Source organism: Geotrypetes seraphini, chromosome 8 (assembly GCF_902459505.1).
Source record: "Geotrypetes seraphini chromosome 8, aGeoSer1.1, whole genome shotgun sequence".
NCBI classification, from domain to species: domain Eukaryota; kingdom Metazoa; phylum Chordata; class Amphibia; order Gymnophiona; family Dermophiidae; genus Geotrypetes; species Geotrypetes seraphini.
Genome location: NC_047091.1, coordinates 71,571,253 through 71,591,967, shown reverse-complemented (window position 1 = coordinate 71,591,967; position 20,715 = coordinate 71,571,253). Strand labels below are relative to the sequence as shown.

The 20,715-nt window shown below is 45.1% G+C and overlaps 1 protein-coding gene and 1 pseudogene across 1 annotated transcript in view; one reads left to right on the top strand and one right to left on the bottom strand.

The window, feature by feature from the left end:
• NRXN2 (neurexin 2) overlaps window positions 1–20,715 on the top strand; it is a 1,565,743-nt gene that overhangs the window by 1,316,087 nt on the left and 228,941 nt on the right. The window lies entirely within an intron of this gene.
• LOC117364811 lies at window positions 17,380–18,010 on the bottom strand (annotated as a pseudogene).

The following is a 20,715-nucleotide window of genomic DNA, read 5'->3' as shown; positions in this document are numbered from 1 at the left end:
AATGGACATTATGCCACTGTCGACTTTGGGTGACTAGCGCCCAAATTGGACTTAGACATTTCTTTTGATTATGCCCCTCCATGTAAATTATGTACAGCATTACAGAATAGCACTTAGGCACCCTGCTGACACTTTTTGGGTAATTGTACTTCTATATTCATAAGTGCTAGTATTTTAGATATTTACATACACAAGGGATGCGTAAATGCAGGCACATAAATAGAGGCCTACCAAGTTTTGGTTTTGGCTTCAGCACCAAAACTAATCTGACACTAGTATATGGCCTTGTTTCAGTCCAAAATGGCAGTGCATTGTCTGCTGAAACCAAAATTGTGCTGGGTAGCCACCACTCCCTCTCACCTTCCCTCTGAACAAAAGGAGCACTAACTCCCCGCCCCCCCCGCTGAACAGAAAAAGCACCCCTCCTCTCCTGGGCCTATGGGCTTACGGACGCTGTGCAAGGGATACTCTTTCTGTTCAGAGCAGCAGGCCTATAGGTGGGTCCAGGAGGGGGGGGGGGGTCTCCTGCTCTTCAGAGTAAGGGAGTAGGGGCTGTTCCTATTTGGGAGGCGGACCTTGGTTTTGGCTGAAACCAAGTGGCAAACCTGGTTTTGGTTAGCATAACTAATCTGATAATGGCTGATTATTGCCATTATATAAATAGCTGGCAAACCTCTCGTCCCACCCCAACAGTAAATAGATATTACCACTGAAAATTAATGGAGAGAGTATTTATCCACTATACAGACTTAACTAATGAATGTCAACCCAAATTATAATAATAATGTATTAATTTATAAGCTGCCCTTGGTCAACAAATCACACCAAGACAACATCACATGCACAACCTTACAAACAATCAATACATGAAAAATAACAGTATCTAACAGCAGTTTGCAGGGCTAACACTCAACAGGCCCTTCAAGCCTGACAAGCGCTGAAAGACTGTCTTCACACCCTCCCTGAAGGCTTATTTGTGATTTATATGCAGAAATTCCAGCATTTACATATGGAATTGACATCCACATATACATTTTAGAAAGGCCTGTATGTCCATAATACGTAGAAATTGCAAGGCAGTGTGATGGGAGGAATGGTTTTGGCACTGACTCACTAGGCAGAATCAAAACTACATGTGCACTCCCCAGTCCCCTAATATTTGCACATTGGGATTTACAGCTGTTGCCTGGTAGTTGTTTTGACCTGCCTTTAATTCCCATTGTTTATCTCCCCCTCCAAATTCAAACTAAAAGAAACACTGTGGCCTCTGTAGTTAATAATTATTAGGAGCATTCAAAAATAGAGGTTTGCAAAATGGCTGACATATGTGAATATATGCCAATTCTTACCCATGTAAATTATGAGATTCCGTGTTACATATCTTAGTGTCTGTAAGTGCTGAGTTTCCTCCATTGATTTTTCTCATGTATATCTATGTAAAATGGCTGCCCCTGTTGCATTTACTAGGGAATATATGTGCACATCTGCAGATATTCTAGAAAAGGCTCTTGACTGACAGATCCTTTTCTAGCATACCATCAGAACTGAGCAGTGTGTTTGTCATGTTAGTCTGCTTTAATGGTAATGAAGAGAAATACAACAAAAAAAAAAATAAATAAGATGATATTTTTTTATTGGACTAATTTAATACATCTTCCCCCTGATATTCAGTTGGCAGGAGCCAGCATTTTGTTTTGTTTTTTAAGCACTGGTCACTGCCAGATAAAGTAGATATTCCATGCCAGGCAAGCAATGTCACTTAGGGCTCCTTTTATCAAGCCTTACTGGCGGGGTTAACGCGCGTGACTTTTCATCACGCGTTAACCCCGCGCTGGCTAAAAACTACCGCCTGCTCAAGAGGAGGCGGTAGCGGCTAGCGCGGCCGGCGGTTTAGCGCGCGGTATTACGCACGTTAAACCGCTAGCGCGGCGTGATAAAAGGAGCCCTTAGTATTTGGACATGACTGGCACTTATGCAGATCTTGCCTGAATATCATTCAGGTCCTTCACAAGTTGGTCTGTTAGTCCAGCCTTCTCTTGCATTCTCTTTTCCAGTTCTTATCTTCCTCATCCAATCTTCTACCTGATATAATTCCACCCAACCACTCATTGGATTCCGAACCCCACCCAATGCAGTCCCCCCTGTTCAGATTGAATACCCTTCCATTCCAATTCAGTTCCCACCCCCCCCCCCCCCCCGTCTCCCTTGTAAGGCCTTCTCTGCAACCAAGTCAGGGTCAGGTCTCCCTTAGAGAGTTGCACGGGGACAGAAATCCCACCTACTCCCACCCGTCCCCGTCAGGATCCTCTCCGTCCCCACCCATCCCTGCAAGGAATTACCTCCATCCCCGCCCGTCCCCATAAAAAGCAGCAATTACTTCTGACAGGATCATCAATTCCACAGTTTCTTTTGTGTTTGCGCTGCTGTTTTCCTTCTGGAATCTCTTTGGTGGAACCCTTTTTTTGTTTTCTGTTCAGGTAATTAACTTATAAACCCCCCTCTTTTACTAAGGCTGACGTGTCCATTATATTATATGGACGAACCCTGCTTCCAAAGCCTTCCATCCCCGTGGGAGTCCTGTGGGCTAGAGGGGGGTCCCCGTGGGAGTCCTGTGGGTTAGGAGGGATTCCCGCGGGACCCACGAGATTCCTGCGATCCCCATTCCCATGCAGACCTCTAGTCTCCCTCCCCCATCCCCAGCACTACACCAGTCCTTTTTTATCCATTTCTCCAAATGACTCCTAGAACACTATGCAAGATACAGAATAGTCCTTAGGCAACATGCTAGCATATACACTCATATGTGCACAGATATAAGCATATATACTAGCATTCAAAATATTTATACATACAGTATAGGCCAAATTCTATAAATGGCACTGAAAATTTGCCGAGTTGATCATCCCTTCGGGACACTTTTTGATTGGATTCAGTATTATCCGGTAATGTGTCAGGGGCTGAAACTTTAGTGCCAATAAGATTCAGCACTACAATATAAAGGACACTTTTTAGCGCACGCTAACCCCATGATACGCGGCTAGAACTAACGCCAGCTCAGTGCTGCCGTTAGCATCCAGCGCGCGTGGCATCATAACACGCGCTATTCCTCATGTTAACGCCCTAACGCAGCTTAGTAAAAGGAGCCCTTAGGGAGGAGCACTATTTATAGAGTAACATTGACCACCAAATTCAACACCCAACGTAGTTGAGTGCCGAATTCAGTGTTGAACTTTGAGAATGAGGATTCATACCAGCTGATCTCTGGTGTAAATCCTGATGCACAGATTCCCGCTATTTGTAACGCTGCTTGCATCTTTTCTGAATGCCCCTAAACTGCTGTAAGAGCTATCGTTTTGAGTCAGACTGCAGGTCCATCAAGCCCAGTATCCGTTTTCCAACAGTGGTCAACCCATGTCACAAGTACCTGGCAAGATTCCAAGAAGTAAAACAGATTTTATGCTGCTTATTTTAGGAATAAGTGGATTCCCACAAGCCATCTCAATAATGGTTTATGGGCTTTATTATCCAAACCTTTTTAAAATCCGGCTAATCTAACTGCTTTCACCACATTATCCGGCAATGAATTCCAGGGTTTTAAATCTACTACTTAGTAGCTTCATCACATGCTCGCTAGTCCTAGTATAAATAAGCCACATAACTTTTGGTACTTTTTCATTCAGTGGGTTAACATTCAGAGAGTGTGAATTAAGTTGCGTTAAGCTTTCTCTACAGTTCTACTGAGAGCCGATTCCATAACTATTACCATAAACGCTCTAGTGCTTCCGCCACTCTGCATTATGATTACTCAAGCTGAAGCTTTACTGACCCTCCATCACATCCTGTTTCCTAACCATCATCTCTGCTTCACATGTGGCCTGGCTCGCATCACACCTTAAGAGACAAATGTAGGGAAAAAGGATTTTTAAAAAGCTCCTTCATAACAGGCAATTTTGAAAACAGCCTGTATAGTTGCAAACTCAGGGGAGATATTTAATCTCAGACTGTGAAAATTCCTAAGGAAAAATGCCTGCAGAGATTTCCACCTGCTTTTTTTTACTTCTAAATAATGTGCATATTTTTTGAAAATGTAAAACTATGCATGGTATTGCTTTTCCCATCCTAATCCCCGCCTCCATGCCTGTCTACAAGGAAAGGATAAGTGGTTCCAATGATGTCCTTTGTAAATGTGAAAGTATAGCAGGTTACAGGTTGCATATGAATCATGTTCTGAAATTTAATTAGGACTCTGCAATTAATATTGCTTGTGGCAAGTGCCCTGGAGTACTCAATGTCCACAAAACAAACCGGATTTTTGGTTCAATGATGCATCTAAACAATAGGATCCTCATAATATCCCATAACACCAAGCTGAGAAGAGCACCCCCTAACGGCATGCTGGAACACTGGAATTGTGTGCCCTAATGCCTTGCTGGGACACTGGATTAGGAAGAGAAATACAGATGCACATGCACACAATTGCCAAGCAAGAGTAGGGTAAGACATACCTACCGTGGCTTTGTTGAAGTCACATTTAAAATTTTAGCATTCGAAAAGAGATGGAAGCACTGTTCCCTCTAAGTTGAGCGGTGGTCCTCCATCTACAGTCCTGCCAGTAGGAGTACTGTTGTACTCTCAGATTTTCAATAGTAAGGGATAGGCAAGCTCTGCAGAATTCCAAGGAACCTGCCTGTCTCTAGTGATTGAAAGTTTATTAAAAATTTGTTATACCGCCTAATCAGGCTTCGAGGCGATTTACATAAAAAAAGGGGATACATAATCAATGGGACAGAACACAGATAGTAATGGAACACAATAAACTACAGACAGGACTGAAGAGCTACAATTTTTACAGAGAAAAGAGGAAGTAGGGACGAGCAAGAGGGAGGGAAAACATAACAACCGGCAGTAATGCAGGTCTAAAATTCATGTAAAACATGCACAATATTGAAGCTTCACCTCCCACTGGCAGCAATGCAGTTGGAGCACTCCCACTCAGCTTACTACTACTACTTAACACTTTACCCTCCTAGAGATCCCAATGGAACACGCATGTGGGATCTCTAGTGGGGTAAAGTCAAGGGGGTGAGTCATTAGAGTGGGCAGACTTGATGGGCTGTGGCCCTTTTCTGCCATCATTTTCTATATAGCGCTGAAAGGCAAACGCAGCGCTGTACATTTTGATATTTATAGACGGTCCCTGCTCGGAAGAGCTTACTATCCAACTTGAACAGACAGACATGACATAGAGGGTAGGGGATGCAGAACCCAAGGTGAGAGGAGTTGGGAGTCGAAAGAACTCTCAAAGAGGTGAACTTTTAAATGGGCCTTGAACACTGCCAGACAAGGAGCCCACCATAAGGATTCAGGCAGCTTGTTCCAAGCATATGGTGCAAGGCAGAAGGGATGTAGCCTGGAGTTGGCGGTTGAAGAGAAGAGCACAGATAGAGATATTTGGCACAGAGAGGTAGATCTGGGAGTTGTCCTCATAGGTTAAAGTTCATTAAATTGCAGCCATTTTGTTGGTATTAAAGCACTTCCAAATCAGCCCTTCTCAGTTGAAGAAAGTCTTCTTCGCCCCCCACTCCATTTGGTGCCATAGGCTTCAAATATATGGAGATTCCATCATCAGGTTGAATTTTATTATTTTATTTCATCAAAGGAAAAGATTAAAGCATACTCACTTTGACAGGTCTGTTACTATGCAAAGTGCAGCCATATTGGAAGAGAACAACCATTTTAAAGATCTTTTTCAGCAGCTATTTTGTTTGGTGTTGAGGTGCCGACTGGCAACCACAGTGTATGAGTCATATTATTGAATATTGATTTGTGAGCAGTGAGAGCGGTGACTCAAGAAATGGAAGAGAAGATAACGGCCGGCAGTTCATCAAGTGGAGCCATTTTGTGTTCTGTCAACCTGAGTTGTCTACGTATGCCATCTTACAGGAAAACCTTTGCTTTTATTGGATAGAACTGGCTAGAAATATTTTGAGTAACAAGGTATGAGGAAAGGAACAGCTAGCAGCTTTGGGGCAAAAGGTCATTACTGCAAACTTAAACCTTAAACATTCCTCCAACAGAATGAAAAAAGTGGAAAAGCACTGGATTCAGTGGGCTCTCAATGGAGATTGCCCTAACTTTGTTGGTTGGGCTAAGAACTTTTCAGCCGCTCCTTATATAGCAACTAGCAGTGCTGCGTGCATTGGTAGCTCTTTAGAAATAATAAGTAGTAGTAGTAGTAACACAGCAATCAAATGAAAAAATTTGAACTAGAAAAATTGACAGAATACACATATTTAGGAAATCTGGTAACAGGAGACAACACTGAAAATGGAGCAAAAATTAGGGTTGGTAAAGCAGCATCATAAAACATGAAGGCAGATAAAGGCCAAATGGCCCATCCTGTCTGATCATCCACAGCATCCACTATCTCCTCCTCTTCCTAAGATCCCACAGGCCTGTCCCATGCTTTCTTGAACTCAGATACAGTCTTTGTCTCCACCACCTCTCAGTGGCGTACCTAGGGTATTTGGCACCCGGGGCACATCATTTCTTGACACCACCCACCCACCCTCCATGTAAAAAATATTTTTTGTAATAACCATGAAACGGTATAAATGGTCAAAATAGAAACAGGGAGTGAAAATATTCTTTTATTGAACCTCATATATGTAACCATTATTCCAAACATAACATAACATAAATTATGTCTGAATTGTCATGACATCAGAAGTACGTATGGAGTAGTTGCAGGTGATGCTTGGGACAGTTCTGATTGTGTTAGTTCAGTTTTATGTGTTTTTTGAATAGAAGGGTTTTTATTTCTATTTTGAAGGTTTTGTAGTCTGTGGTCGAGGTCAATAGGTTGTAGAGTTGGGGGCGAATGTTAGGAGGTTGTCGAACAATTTTTTTCTTTTGACGTTTTTGGTTGGAGGGTGTGTGAATGGTGTGCGAGTTCTCCTATGTCTGGTTGAGGTGGATTTAATTATTTAGCTGAAGAAATTAGTTACCCCCCCTCCCCCCATTCCACACACATTAATTCTCTTCCATTTTTGTTCCCATTATAAAAAACACTGATAAGTTCCCAGAAAAAAAATACATTAAAATAAAAAGTGAAACCAAAGGCCCCTACAGATGAGAACATAACATAAGAATAGCCTAACTGGGTCAGACCAATGGTCCATCATGCCCAGTAGCCCATTCTTATGGTAGCCAATCCAGGTCACTAGTACCTGGTCAAAACCCAAAGAGTAGCAACATTCCATGCTACCGATCCAGGGCAAGCAGACACTTCCCCATGTCTTAATAACAGACTATGGACTTTTCCTCCAGGAATTTGTCCAAATCTTTCTTAAAACCAGCTAAGCTATCTGCTTTTACCATAACTTCTGGCCACTTCATTTTTAAGCTTAGATCTTTCCTTCCAAACAGAGACCTTGCTAGATGTCAAATACAACACAAGGGAATTTCACACGGACTTAGCTGTGCAGGAAATGTGAATCTCCTCATACACCAACCTATAGTGCAAAAATGTGCAAAGGTCTGTTTTTTGTTTTTTCTTTCGATCACTAGATAGCCTAATGCCACACAAGCAGCACTGTTACAAAAGGTCAATGCTAAGGTTAACAAAGTTTCCTTCCTTGGACCACAAGGAGATACTGACAAACAACTGGATGAGATCCCAAAACAACTACCTAGGCACAATACCCAAAGACCCACTCAGTGTGTGAACCAGTTGAGTGGAGTGGACTAACTGGGGGGTGGAAATGGGCCCGGAGTTTGCTCAGCAGAATTTCCAAGACCACCTCTTCCTCTCAACACATTGACACACTGCCGCCACCGCCACCACCACCACTAGGAACACCTCACTGGGTAGGCCAGCAATGCTTATAAACTTTATAAAACACATTATTATATTTTTTTTATAAAGCACATATTTTAACTGAACTCTCTGACATCCTCAGCCTTTCCATTCACAAAAATAGAAGGAAGAAAAGTTCCCATTTCCTGCTGTCTCATGTCCCCGGCCTATACAATATTTTTCTTCTGTAGACCCTTCAAAAGTCTGACCAAATCCTCATTTCACTTGCATTATAAAGTACTGAGGATGCCATCTCTCCCCAATCCCAGGTCCTAAAGTCTGAGACAGTAGCGCAAACTGCCCGATTCAGGAAGAAAAATTTTGATTCAGCCTATTTAATTGGTTTTTTGATTCGATTTTTCTGCCCAGTTGGGTGATTTTTTTCAAAAATCCTGGTGGGTTTTATAGCCTTTTCATCCCCTGTGTTGAGTATTTTGGCTTCTCCTAACCACACTGGCGCTGTGGTGTAAATAAAATAAAGAAACAAAAAAGAAAGACTTTTCCTCTCTCTGTTAAATCCTAGCTCACGTTTGCGGTCTAACACCAGCTCTGGCAGGATACACATTTCAAATCTCACATATTGTAATCACAAAACAGAAAATAAAATTAATTTTTCTACCTTTTGTTGTCTGGTTATTTTTCAAATCTTGTTGGTCCCAGGCTCTGGTTGTCTTCTGATAACTTGCTTGCCAGGGTCTCCTTCTTTCTTCATGCTAACCATCCATCTGTCATCTCTGTCCTCCCTTTCCATTTCCCTTCCCTCCCCAGGAAGTCTGGTATCTTTCCTTTTTTTCATCTCCCTCCACAGATCCAACTTTTCTTAACTACCCTTTCATCCGGCATCTCTCCCTCCTTCCCCACCACCCCAGGGCCCACCATCTCTCCCTTTCTTTTCCCAATTACCCTCCTATCCAGTATCTCTATCCCTCCTCCAAACCATCCCTTGTGTCCAATTTCTCTCCCTTTCTGTTCCTTCCCTCCCTAAATCCCATGATCCATCATCTCTCTCCCTCTCCTCTATTTTCAGACCCATTATTTCTTCCCCCCCAAAGTCTGGCATATGCACATCTCTTTGAATACCCCCTTCCCTCTGTGTACTTCTATACCAGGGTCCCCCCCCAAAGGCCTGTCCCCCCCCCTTGAAGGCCTGCACCCCCCCGAAGGCCTGCACCCCCTTGAAGGCCTGCCCCCCCCTTGAAGGCCTGTCCCACCCCGTTGTAGGCCTGCCCCCCCCTTAAAGGCCTGCCTGCCTGCCTGTCCCCCCCTTGAAGGCCTGCCTGCCTGTCCCCCCCTGAAAGACTGTCTCCCCCCATGAAGGCATGTCCCCCCCCTTTAAGGCCTGCACCCCCCTTGAAGGCCTGCACCCCCCCGAAGGCCTGTCCCAACCCCCTGTCCCCCCCTTAAAGGCCTGCCTGCCTGTCCCCCCCTGAAAGCCTGTCTCCCCCCCATGAAGGCTTGTCCCCCCCCTTTAAGGCCTGCATCTCCCCCTGAAGGCTTGTCCCTCCCCTTGAAGGCCTGCACCCCCCCCGAAGGCTGCACCCCCCCGAAGGCCTGCACCTCCTTGAAGGCCTGTCCCACCCCCTGCCCCTCCCCCTCCCCTTAAAGGCCTGCCTGCCTGTCAACCCTTTAAGGCCTGCTTGCCTGTCCCCCCCAAAAGCCTGTCTCCCCCCATGAAGGCTTGTCCCCCCTTTTAAGGCCTGCATCTCCCCCTGAAGGCCTGCCTGCCCCACCCCAAAGGACCGCTCGCCCCCCCTCCCACCCTCCATCCAGACGTCCGGTTCTTCCCCTCTGGCCTCCCCGCACCATTTAGAGTAGAAGCAGCCTGCAGCAAGATCGCGATGTCAGCGATCTTGAGCTGCTTGTGCTGTCCTCCACCACGGACCCGCTCCCCTCCTCTGACATCAGTGGAGGGGGCGGGACCACGGCAGAGGACAGCATGAAGCAGCACAAGATCGCTGACATCGCGATCTTGCTGCAGGCTGCTTTGGTACTCTTAATGGTGCGGGGAGGCCAGAGAGGAAGAACCAGACGTCGGGGGGGGGGGGGGGGAACAGACGCCAGAGCACCTCCTCAGGGCTCGCACCCGGGGCAGACTGCCCCTCCCGCCCCCCCCTTGGTACGCCACTGCCACCTCTCAGTAGAGACTATTCCATGCATGTACATTTATGTCATGTAGGTATTTAAATGTCTCTGTCATATCTCCCCTCTCCCACCTTTCCTCCAAAGTATACATATTGAGATATTTAAGTCTGTCTCTATACATCTTATGACAAAGACCACTGACCATTTTAGTTGCCTTCCTCTGGAACGACTCAATCCTGTTTATATCTTTTTGAAAGTATGGTCTCCAGAATTGTACACAATATTCTAAACAAGTGTTTAGAATATTGTGCTAGAGTAGATGTGCTAGAGTCAGTGGCGTACCTAGGGTATGTGGCACCCGGGGCCCATCATTTTTTGACACCCCCCCCCCCCCCATGGAAAATTTTTTTTTTTTTTTTTTTTTTGCAATAACCATGAAATGGAATAAATGGTCAGAATAGAAACAGGCAGTGAAAATTTTCTTTTATTGAACCTCATTTATGTAACCATTATTCCAAACATAACATAACATAAATTATGTCTGAATTGTCATGACATCAGAAGTACATATGGAGTAGTTGCAGGTGATGCTTGGGACAGTTCTGATTATGTTAGTTTGGTTTTATGTGTTTTTTGAATAGAAGGGTTTTTATTTCTTTTTTTAAGGTTTTGTAGTTTGTGGTCGAGGTCAATAGGTTGTAGAGTTGGGGGTCAAGTGTTGCAGCTCGAATGGCTAGGAGGTTGTCGAACAGTTTTTTTCTTTTGACGTTTTTGGTTGGAGGGTGTGTGAATGGTGCGTGAGTTCTCCTATGTCTGTTTGAAGTGGATTGAATTATTTAGCTGAAGAAATTAGTTACCCCCCCATTCCACACACATTAATTCTCTTCCATTTTTGTTCCCATTATAAAAAAACACTGATAAGTTCCCAGGAAAAAAATACATTAAAATAAGAAGTGAAAACAAAGGCCCCTACAGATGAGAACATAACATAAGAATAGCCTAACTGGGTCACACCAATGGTCCATCATGCCCAGTAGCCCATTCTCATGGTAGCCAATAGTGCTGCCCGATTCAGAGAAAAATATTTCATTCGATTCGATTCACCCTGTTGAATCGATTTTTCGATTAGATTCACTGTTAATGACACCGCTTTTTAAGTTTAAACAAAGTATAACAATAAATTTCACAACAACAATAAATTTCACAAAGTACTTAAAAAAAAAAATCACATTTTTCCATTAAAGCAGTTCTGGAGACATTTGCTTGAACAGTCTTTTTTCCCAGTCCATAAGCAAGCAATATGAAAAAGATTTCCTTAATTATCTACTCAAACATTTTTGCTATTTACTTTCATTGTACCTAGACTATTATTCAGTAGAAAAAATTTAGTTTGTTCAATCAAGCAGAACATTCACTCATAGAAGTCCAATGTCCACACAGGATTTGATTGAACAAACCATATTTTTTCTACTGAATAATAGTTTAGGTATACTGAATAGCAAAAATGTTAAAGCCACACAGAAAAGCAGTAAAAGTCAATAGGTTCTCCAAGTGGGAACAACCTGATGTCTCAGCACTTGAGGAAAAGACCACGTAATAATGTTTATAAGATAAATCATATAAATGATTATACTGAAGCAGGGTATCCTCAGCGTGAGAGGTAAGCGAGAGGAGAGAATTCTCCAGTGCTTTACACAATAAGGCTCCTCTGCCTGCAGTGCACACCATCATAGGACACCTCAGGTGTGCTCAAATTAATCAATGTGATAAATTAAACAGTGATAAACAATTGGTCAATCACAAGAGTGCAAGATCAAACAGGTTGTTCCCACTCAGAGAACCTATTGACTTTACTGCTTTTCTGTGTGAGTAGATAATTAAGCAAATTTCTGATAGCCTACAGAACTGATTCTCACCTTCCATCCCCAGCCCCCAAGACTTACCAGACCCCCCCTGCCGATGCATTTACTTACTGCCTGAACTGGATATTAAATCGTGGGGAAGAGAGGAGAAATGCGGGGAAAGAGCCAGCCAAAACTAGTATTTGTTGCTGCTGAGTGCACCAATCCAGGGCAAGCAGACGCTTCCCCCATGTCTTAATAACAGACAATGGACTTTTCCTCCAGGAATTTGTCCAAACCTTTCTTAAAACCAGCTACGCTATCTACTTTTAACATAACTTCTGGCCACTTCATTTTTAAGCTTAGATCTTTCCTTCCAAACAGAGACCTTGCTAGATGTCAAATACAGCACAAGGTAACTTCACATGGACTTAACTGTGCAGGAAATGAATCTCCTCATACACCCACCATATAGTGCAAAAATGTGCAGGAAATGAATCTCCTCATACACCCACCATATAGTGCAAAAATGTGCAAAGGTCTGTTTTTTTCTTTCGATCACTACATAGCCTAATGCCACACAAGCAGCGCTGTTACAAACATATTCTGAAGGTCAATGCTAAGGTTGACAAAGTTTCCTTCCTTGGACCAGAAGGAGATACTGACAAACCACTGGAAGAGATTCTAAAACAACTACCCAGAAATAACACCCAAAGACCCACTCAGTGTGTGAACCAGTTGAGTGGAGTGGACTAACTGGGGGTGGAAATGGGCCCAGAGTTTGCTCAGCAGAATTTCCCAGACTACCTCTTCCTCTCAACACACTGACATGCTACCACCACCACCAACACTAGGAACACCTCACCGAGTATGCCAGCAATGCTTATAAACTTTATAAAACACATTATTATATTTTCTTATAAAGCATATATTTTAACTGAACTCAGCCTTGCCATTCACAAAAATAGAAAAGTTCCCATTTCAAGCTGTCTCATGTACACTTTTCAAATCTAACATATTGTAATCACAAAACAGAAAATAAAATTATTTTTTCTACCTTTTGTTCTCTGATCAATATTCAAATCTTGTTGGTCCCAGGCTCTTGTTGTCTTGCTTGCCAGGGTCTCCTTTCTCCGTGCTAACCATCCGTCTGCCATCTCTGTTCTCCCCTTCCGTTTCCCTTCCCTCTCCCGGAGATCTGGCATCTTTCCTTTTTTTTGTCTCCATCCACAGATTCACCTTTTCTCAACTCCCCACCACCCCAGGATCCACCATCTCTCCCTTTCTGTTCCCAACTATCCTCCTATCCAGTATCTCTATTCCCCCTCCACACCATCCCCTGTTTCCAAGTTCTCTCCCTTTCTGTTCCTTCCCTCCCTAAATCCCATTATGCACCATCTCTCTCCCACTCCTCTGTTTTTAGACCCATTATTTCTAACCCCCAAAGTCTGGCATATGCACGTATCTTTGAACCCCCCCTTCCCTCTCTCCCTCTGTGTACTTTTACACCAGGACCCCCCTCCCCCGAAGGTCTGTCCCCCCTCAGAAGGGCTACACCCCACCCCTGAAGACCTGCACCCCCCGAAGGACTTTACCTCCCACCCGAAGGTCTGTCCCCCTCTGAAGGCCTAAACCCCACCCCTGAAGGCCTGCACCCTCCCCAAAGGATTGTACCCCCCACCCGAAGGTCTGTCCCCCCCTGAAGGCCTGCACCCATCCCGAAGGCCTGCACCCACCCTGAATGCCTGCACCCACCCCGAAGGCCTGCACCCACCCCGAAGGCCTGCACCCACCCCGAAGGCCTGCACCCCCGAAGGCCTGTCCCCCCCTTGAAGGCCTGACCCCCCCTTGAAGGCCTGCCTGCTTGTCCCCCCTTGAAGGCCTATCCCCCCTTAAAGGTCTGCCTGTCCCACCCCCTTGTAGGCCTGTCCCCCCTTAAAGGTCTGCCTGTCCCACCCCCTTGTAGGCCTGTCCCCCCCTTGAAGGCCTGCCTGCTTGTCCCCCCTTGAAGGCCTGCCCCCCCCTTGAAGGTTGGCACCCCCCCAAAGGCCTGCACCCCCTTGAAGGCCTGTCCCACCCCCTTGTAGGCCTGTCCCCCCCTTGAAGGCCTGCCTGCTTGTCCCCCCTTGAAGGCCTGTCCCCCCCCTTGAAGGCCTGCACCCCCCTTTGAAGGTTGGCACCCCCCCAAAGGCCTGCACCCCCTTGAAGGCCTGTCCCACCCCCTTGTAGGCCTGTCCCCCCCTTGAAGGCCTGCCTGTCTGTCCCCCCCTTGAAGGCCTGCACCCCATTGAAGGTCTGCACCCCCCCCCCGAAGGCCTGCACCCCCCCGAACGCCTGTCCCCCCACTTGAAGGCCTGCCTGCCTGTCCCCCCCTTGAAGGCCTGCACCCCCTTGAAGGTCGGCACCCCCCCTGAAGGCATGCACCCCCCTGAAGGCCTGTCCCCCCTTGAAGGCCTGTCCCCCCCCCTTGTAGGCCTGCACCCCCTTGTAGGCCTGTCCCCCCCCCTTGTAGGCCTGTCCCCCCCTTGAAGGCCTGCCTGCCTGTCCCCCCCTTGAAGGCCTGCACCCCCTTGGAGGTCTGCACCCCCCCCCGAAGACCTGCACCCCCCCTTGAAGGCCTGCCTGCCTGCCTGTCACCCCCCTCCCCCTTGAAAGTCTGCCTGCCCGCCCGCCCGCCCCACCCTGAAGGCCTGATGCCCCGACCCACCCCGAAGGACCATTCGCCCCCCTGGCCTCCCCGCACTACCTATGAAGCAGCCGCAGCAGGATCGCGACGTCAGCTATCTTTGCGCTGCTTAGGAGCTGCTTCCTGCGCCAGGCTACCTTAAGCTACTGCCCCCCCCACGCCCGAAGGACCGCTCGCCCCACTGACCTTCCAGCACACCTATGAAGCAGCCCGCAGCAGGATCGCGACGTCAGCAATCCCTCAGCTGCTTGGGCGCTGCTTCCTGCGCCGCGGTCCCGCCCCCTCCTCTGACGTCAGAGGAGGGACGGGACCGCGGCGCAGGAAGCAGCGCCCAAGCAGCTGAGGGATTGCTGACGTCGCGATCCTGCTGCGGGCTGCTTCATAGGTGTGCTGGAAGGTCAGTGGGGCGAGCGGTCCTTCGGGCGTGGGGGGGGACTGAGCGGCAAGGCCGGGAACACCCCCTCAGGGCTGGTACCCGGGGCGGCCCGCCCCCCCCGCCCCCCCCCTAGGTACGCCACTGGCTAGAGTAGATGTGTCTGTCTTTCTTTCTTTCTGTCTCTCTCCTTGGCTGCTTTCTACACTCAGGCCCAACAATTGTCCCTTTCTATTCCCTCCCTCCTTCCTTCCTATGTCCTTAGTGCTTACAGTGTCTCCTTCCTATATCCTTAGAGCCCCAGTGCCTCCTTCCTATGTCCTTAGTGCCCCTTCCTATGTCCTTAGTGCCCCCAGTGCCTCCTTCCCATGTCCTTAGTGCCCCCAGTACCTCCTTCCTATGTCCTTAGTGCCCCTTCCCATGTCCTTAGTGCCCCCAGTGCTCCTTCCTATTCCCCCCCACTGCCTTCCAGCCTTTGTCCCACCCCCCTCCCATGAAGCTAGCCAGCCTACTTCCCTCCCTATCTGCCACACTAAAGCCAGCCTGCCTGCCTGCCTCCCTCCAGCACTGAAGCTGAAGCCTGCCCCCCCCCCCCCCCGTACCAGCCCCCGCTGCTGCTACCTACTGTCTGGCCTACCGCCGCTTCAAACACACATACACACACACCCTGGTCTGCCGCTGATGCCACCCGCCGAAACTAAACCAAAAGAAAATGGGTCCGCCGCACACAAACTGCTGAACACGTCAAACACTGCCACAGAGCTACAGATCACAGAGGCAGGGATCATGAAGTTGTAAGTGCGCATGCGTGCTTAGGGTTTTATTATGATAGATGAGGTCTCACCAGACTCTTATACAGGGGCATCAATACCTCCTTTTTCCTACTGACCATACCTCTCCCTGTGCACCCTAGCATTCTTTTAGCTTTCGCCGTTACCTTTTCAACCTGTTTGGACACCTAAAGATCATCACATACTATTACATCCAAGTCCTGCTCCTCTTTTGTACACAAAGGTTCTTCACCCCCTAAACTGTACCATTCCCTCAGGTTTTGGTAACCCAAATGCATGACCTTGTACTTTTTAGTTGCCAAATTTCAGACCATTCTTTAAGTTTCACTAGGTCCTTCCTCATATTATTCATACCATCAGGGGTGTGTACTCTATTCCTGATTGTGGTATCATCTGCAAAGAGGCAAATTTTACCTTACAGCCCTTCAGAAATATCACTTACAAAAATGTTAAAAAGAACAAGCCCAAAAACCAAACCTTGAGGCACACCACTGGTAACATCCATTTCCTCCATTGACCATTATCACCTTCCACTCAACCAGTTCCTGACCCAGTCCGTCACTTTGGGTCCCATCCTGAAGGTACTCAGTTTATTTATTATATACCTGTGTGGAATACTGTCAAAGGCTTTGTTAAAAGCCTCGACTAGAAATTGTGCATTTTTTTTATTTAGTCCCAATATTATGGAACAGCTTGCCTGTAGAATTGAGAAAGGAAGAATCTTTTCAAAATTTCAAAAGACATTTAAAGGCATATTTTTTCAACTTGCCTTTTTAAATTTACGGGATATGAATTTGGGACTGCAATCTGCATTTATACATTTTTAGAATTTTTAATTTGTTAAAAATTAATTAATTAACTGATTTTTAATTTAATTAATTTGGATGTTATAGGATATTATGTATTAGAAATGTTATCTATTTCCATTAATTTGGATGTTATAGGATATTATGTATTAGAAATGTTATCTATTTCCTTCTTTTTCTTTTCTATTTAAATGGAGTTCTTTTCATAATTTTGTTTGAATTATATTGTAAACCGCTTTGATCCTGTTTGGCTGTATATGCGTTATATAAAGATTTTAATAAACATAAAGAAACACATCTAGTGAATTCTCTGGTCACCCAGTCAAAGAAATTGATCAGATTTGTCTGAGAAGACCTGCCTTTAGTGAATCCAGGTTGCCACAGGATTCCAGAAATGTCACTATTCTCTGTTTTAAAAGCGTTTCCATTAATTTGCTTACCTCAGAAGTCAGACTTACCGGCCTGTAATTCCCTGCTTCTTCCTTACTTCCACTTTTGTGGAGAGGGACCACATCTACCCTTTTCTAATCCTCCAGTACCACTCCCGATTCTAGAGAAGCCAGTGGAGCCACCAGAATTTCCCTAAGTTTCTTCAGTACCCTCGGATGCACACCATCTGGCCCCCTCGCTTTGTCTACCTTTAGTTTACCTAGTTCCTCGGAACATCGATCAGGGTCTACCCCATCTCCATCCCTATTTGCATTGGTGAACAGATTGGGTAAGATGGGGCCAGTAAAAACTAAAACCTCAAATGAAGATGCATATGTATGATGATACTGTGATAGTGATACCCACTCTGTTATATGGTGCAGAAACCTTGTCATTTGCAAAACTCTCCAGACTAGATGGTTTTGATTCATGCCATTTAAGAAGAATCCTGCATGTTAGTGCAAGATAAGGTTAATACCAAGGTAATAAGAGAGACAACTAAACAGCCACCAGCTAGTAAGATACTACAATTTTTATTTTTTTCCCCAGTGCCCAGTTATTTCTCACCATGTAGTAAGGATCCTCAGGGGCAACCACTTGGGTCATTCCAGGCACTCTGTTATTGTAGTAGGGTCCAGGATGGACAGATGCATCATGGTGGGCTTGCAGGGGCACAGTGTTATAAAGACCATCATAGGGATTATACAAGAAGACCAGATTTGCTTTTTGGTGCAGAAGGGCTGTCTTCCATGCAATTGCATCATCTTCATTTTTAGCACACAGCATCTCATCTATGTTATTCCTTAAGAATATCTTTATTAGATGGCTCCGGCTTTGCCCCTCGGGTGGCTGCACACCTCCACACTCTTGGCCAACCTTTACGTCAGTACATTTAAATCTGAGAAAGACCATGCCTTTTAAGGGGCACCGACCATCATCTGAGTAGTGTAAAAGAATTCCATTATTCCACAAGTCAAACCAGCATTTTTTTCAGCATCGCAGGATGGAGTTCTTCCTCCAGAGCCAGCCCACTCTTCACAAGAGCCATTTCTACTGCACGGGATTCTCAGAGCTACTGCATGCTTTTGCTTTCATGGTTAAGTGCTTCCAGTAGGCCTTCATCTTGTGATCCATCTGGAGGCATTGGTGCCCTGCTACTGCTTCCTGTAACTCTACAACAATTTAAATGGTTTGAACACTTACAAAAAGTGGATTTATAGAGCATACCAAGGCAAGCCATGAACTGGAACCAGAAGGGAAAAGAGGTCTAGGAAGGCCAAGACAGATGAGATGTCAAAGGATCTCACCTAAGCTGGATTTCAGTCAGTGCATAAGGGAGACAGGAGCATCTTCCACACTTGTCTGTTTAGTGTTTCGTCAGCTGCTTAGAAGACATAACAAATAATGATGACGCCCTTATGAAAAAAAAAAGCTAGATGTTAGGGCCCGTCATCTTGGAAAAGTGATGGTAGAAGGGAGATATGAAAGAGATCTATAAAATCCTGAGTGGAGTGGAACAGATAAATAAAAAATGATCATTTACATTTTCAAATAGTACTAGGAGCAGGGGGCATTCTGTGAAACTAACTAGTAGTAGATTTACAATAAATTTAAGAAAGTAATTGGGTGATTTCTTCAAAAAAGGTGGTAAATAAATCCTAACAATAATAATAGCAGTTTCAGTCAGTGCACAATTAAATTGTGGAATTTGTTGCCAGAGAATGGGGTCAAGTCTAATAGTACAGCTGGATTTGAAAGAGGTTTTGACAATTTCTGGAGGATAATTATTAGCAAGGTGCACCGAGGTATCACAGTCGGAAATGGATTACCCCAGTTTAGTTTTGCTTCATATTTCCAAGAGAATTAAATGGCCGCTATCACAAGCAAAATGTTGTGCTTGATGGACCACTGGTCTGGCACAGCAGGGTGTTTCATATGCTTTTTTTAAAGCCGCTCATTCCCCAGGTTACCAGGGAGCTGCTGCCTTTGACTAGAGCAGACTCAAACCCATCAAGGAGATAATTTTATAAGTCACTTAACTGTGTAGAACAAAATTTTATTCTTCCAATTAGGCAACCATAAATCGCCCCAGTATTTACATGCCTAAAAGTAAAAGGTGAGGAGTGGCCTAGTGGTAGAGCTGCTGTCTCTGCACCCAGAGATTATGGGATCAAATCCAAGTGCTGCTCTTCGTGACTTAATCCTCCATTGTCCTAGGTACAAAATAAATACAGTAAAACCTTAGATTGCAAGTAACTTGGTTTGCAAGTGTTTTGCAAAACATTTGATTAAATTTTAACTTGATATACAAGCAAGGTCTTGCAATACAAGTACATACAGTATACACACATCACAACTGAGCCGATGGTTCTCTCTCTGACGCTGCAAGAGTGTAATGACTGTTCTAAACATGCAAAGACTGGCAAAACAAGTGCATACAGTATACACGCGTCACATCATCACAACTGAGACGATGGTTCTTCTCTCTCTGACACTGCAGGAGTGTAGTGACAGTTCTAAACGAGCGAGGTCTTGCAATACAAGTATGTATAGTATTTTGTATTAAAGTTTCGGGGTTGTGGAACGAATCGTCTGGGTTTCCATTATGTCTTATGGGGAAATTCGCTTTGATATACGAGTGCTTTGGATTACAAGCATGCTTCTGGAACTAATTATGCTCGCAAACCAAGGTTTTACTGTACCTGTATATATGTAAACCACTTTGGGCTCCTTTTACGAAGATGCGCTAGGGCCTTAACGCGAGGAATAGCACGCGTTAGCCGCTACCGACTCCTTTTGAGCAGGCGGCAGATTTTCGGCTAGTGCGCACTATAGCGCGCGCTAATCTGGTGCGTGCGCTAAAAACGCTAGCACACCTTCGTAAAAGAAGCCCTTTGAAAGTGTAACTACAAAAAGACAGTATACAAGTCCTAGTCCCTTACTCAGACAACACAACACCTAATCCCTCCCCTTTTACTAAACCGCAATAGCAGTTATTAGTGCATTGAATGCTTCAAGCTGCTCCTGACACTCATAGGAACTCTTCAAAAAATACATAAAACCTATCTAACACGACCAGTTCCTACCCAAACCCCACCTACCCACTCTATACCCTTAATATACTCTAATATGCCCCCAACTACCCAACTAATGCTAAATGCTTCTATTTACCCAACACTTACCACCTTAGATCTCGACAACTCTCTGGTAATTCATATGTAACTATTACGACATCTCTTATTCCTGTAAACTTTTATGTAATTTCTGAAAACTTTTACGTAATCCGCCTCGAACCGCAAGGTATTGGTGGCATAGAAATCACTAATGTAATGTAATGCATGAGCGTCAGAAGCAGCGTGGAGCATTCAGCGCGGCTCCTTGTGCCAATATCCACTATTGCGTTCTAGTAAAAACGGGAGGGGGAGGGGTTTATGCAATATGCATGTAGGGTTCTCTGGACAGAGTATGATCAGAGAAGGGGTGGGATCAGCACTTAGTATCTATTTTATAACACACAGTTCCCAGCAGACTAATTTGCACCTGCCGCAGAGCAGGTGTTAACTTTGTGTGGCTGCTTTGGCGTAGGATTTTATAAAGGCATATGAACTTGACTTTTTCAAAAACATTTTGGATATTGATTTCTGTCCTTGGGAATTGAATTGTTATCTGGATTCTATTTTGTTATATGTTGAATAGACTGTACTTTGATTATGTAAAGGTCTTAAGATCATTTTATTTGATTGTATTTCTTTTAGACTAGAACTTGATGGTGAAGCAAATTATACATGCTAAAATTAAATTAAAGGTATACAATATATGTAATTTCTAGACCTAAGTGCCTTCTCTACT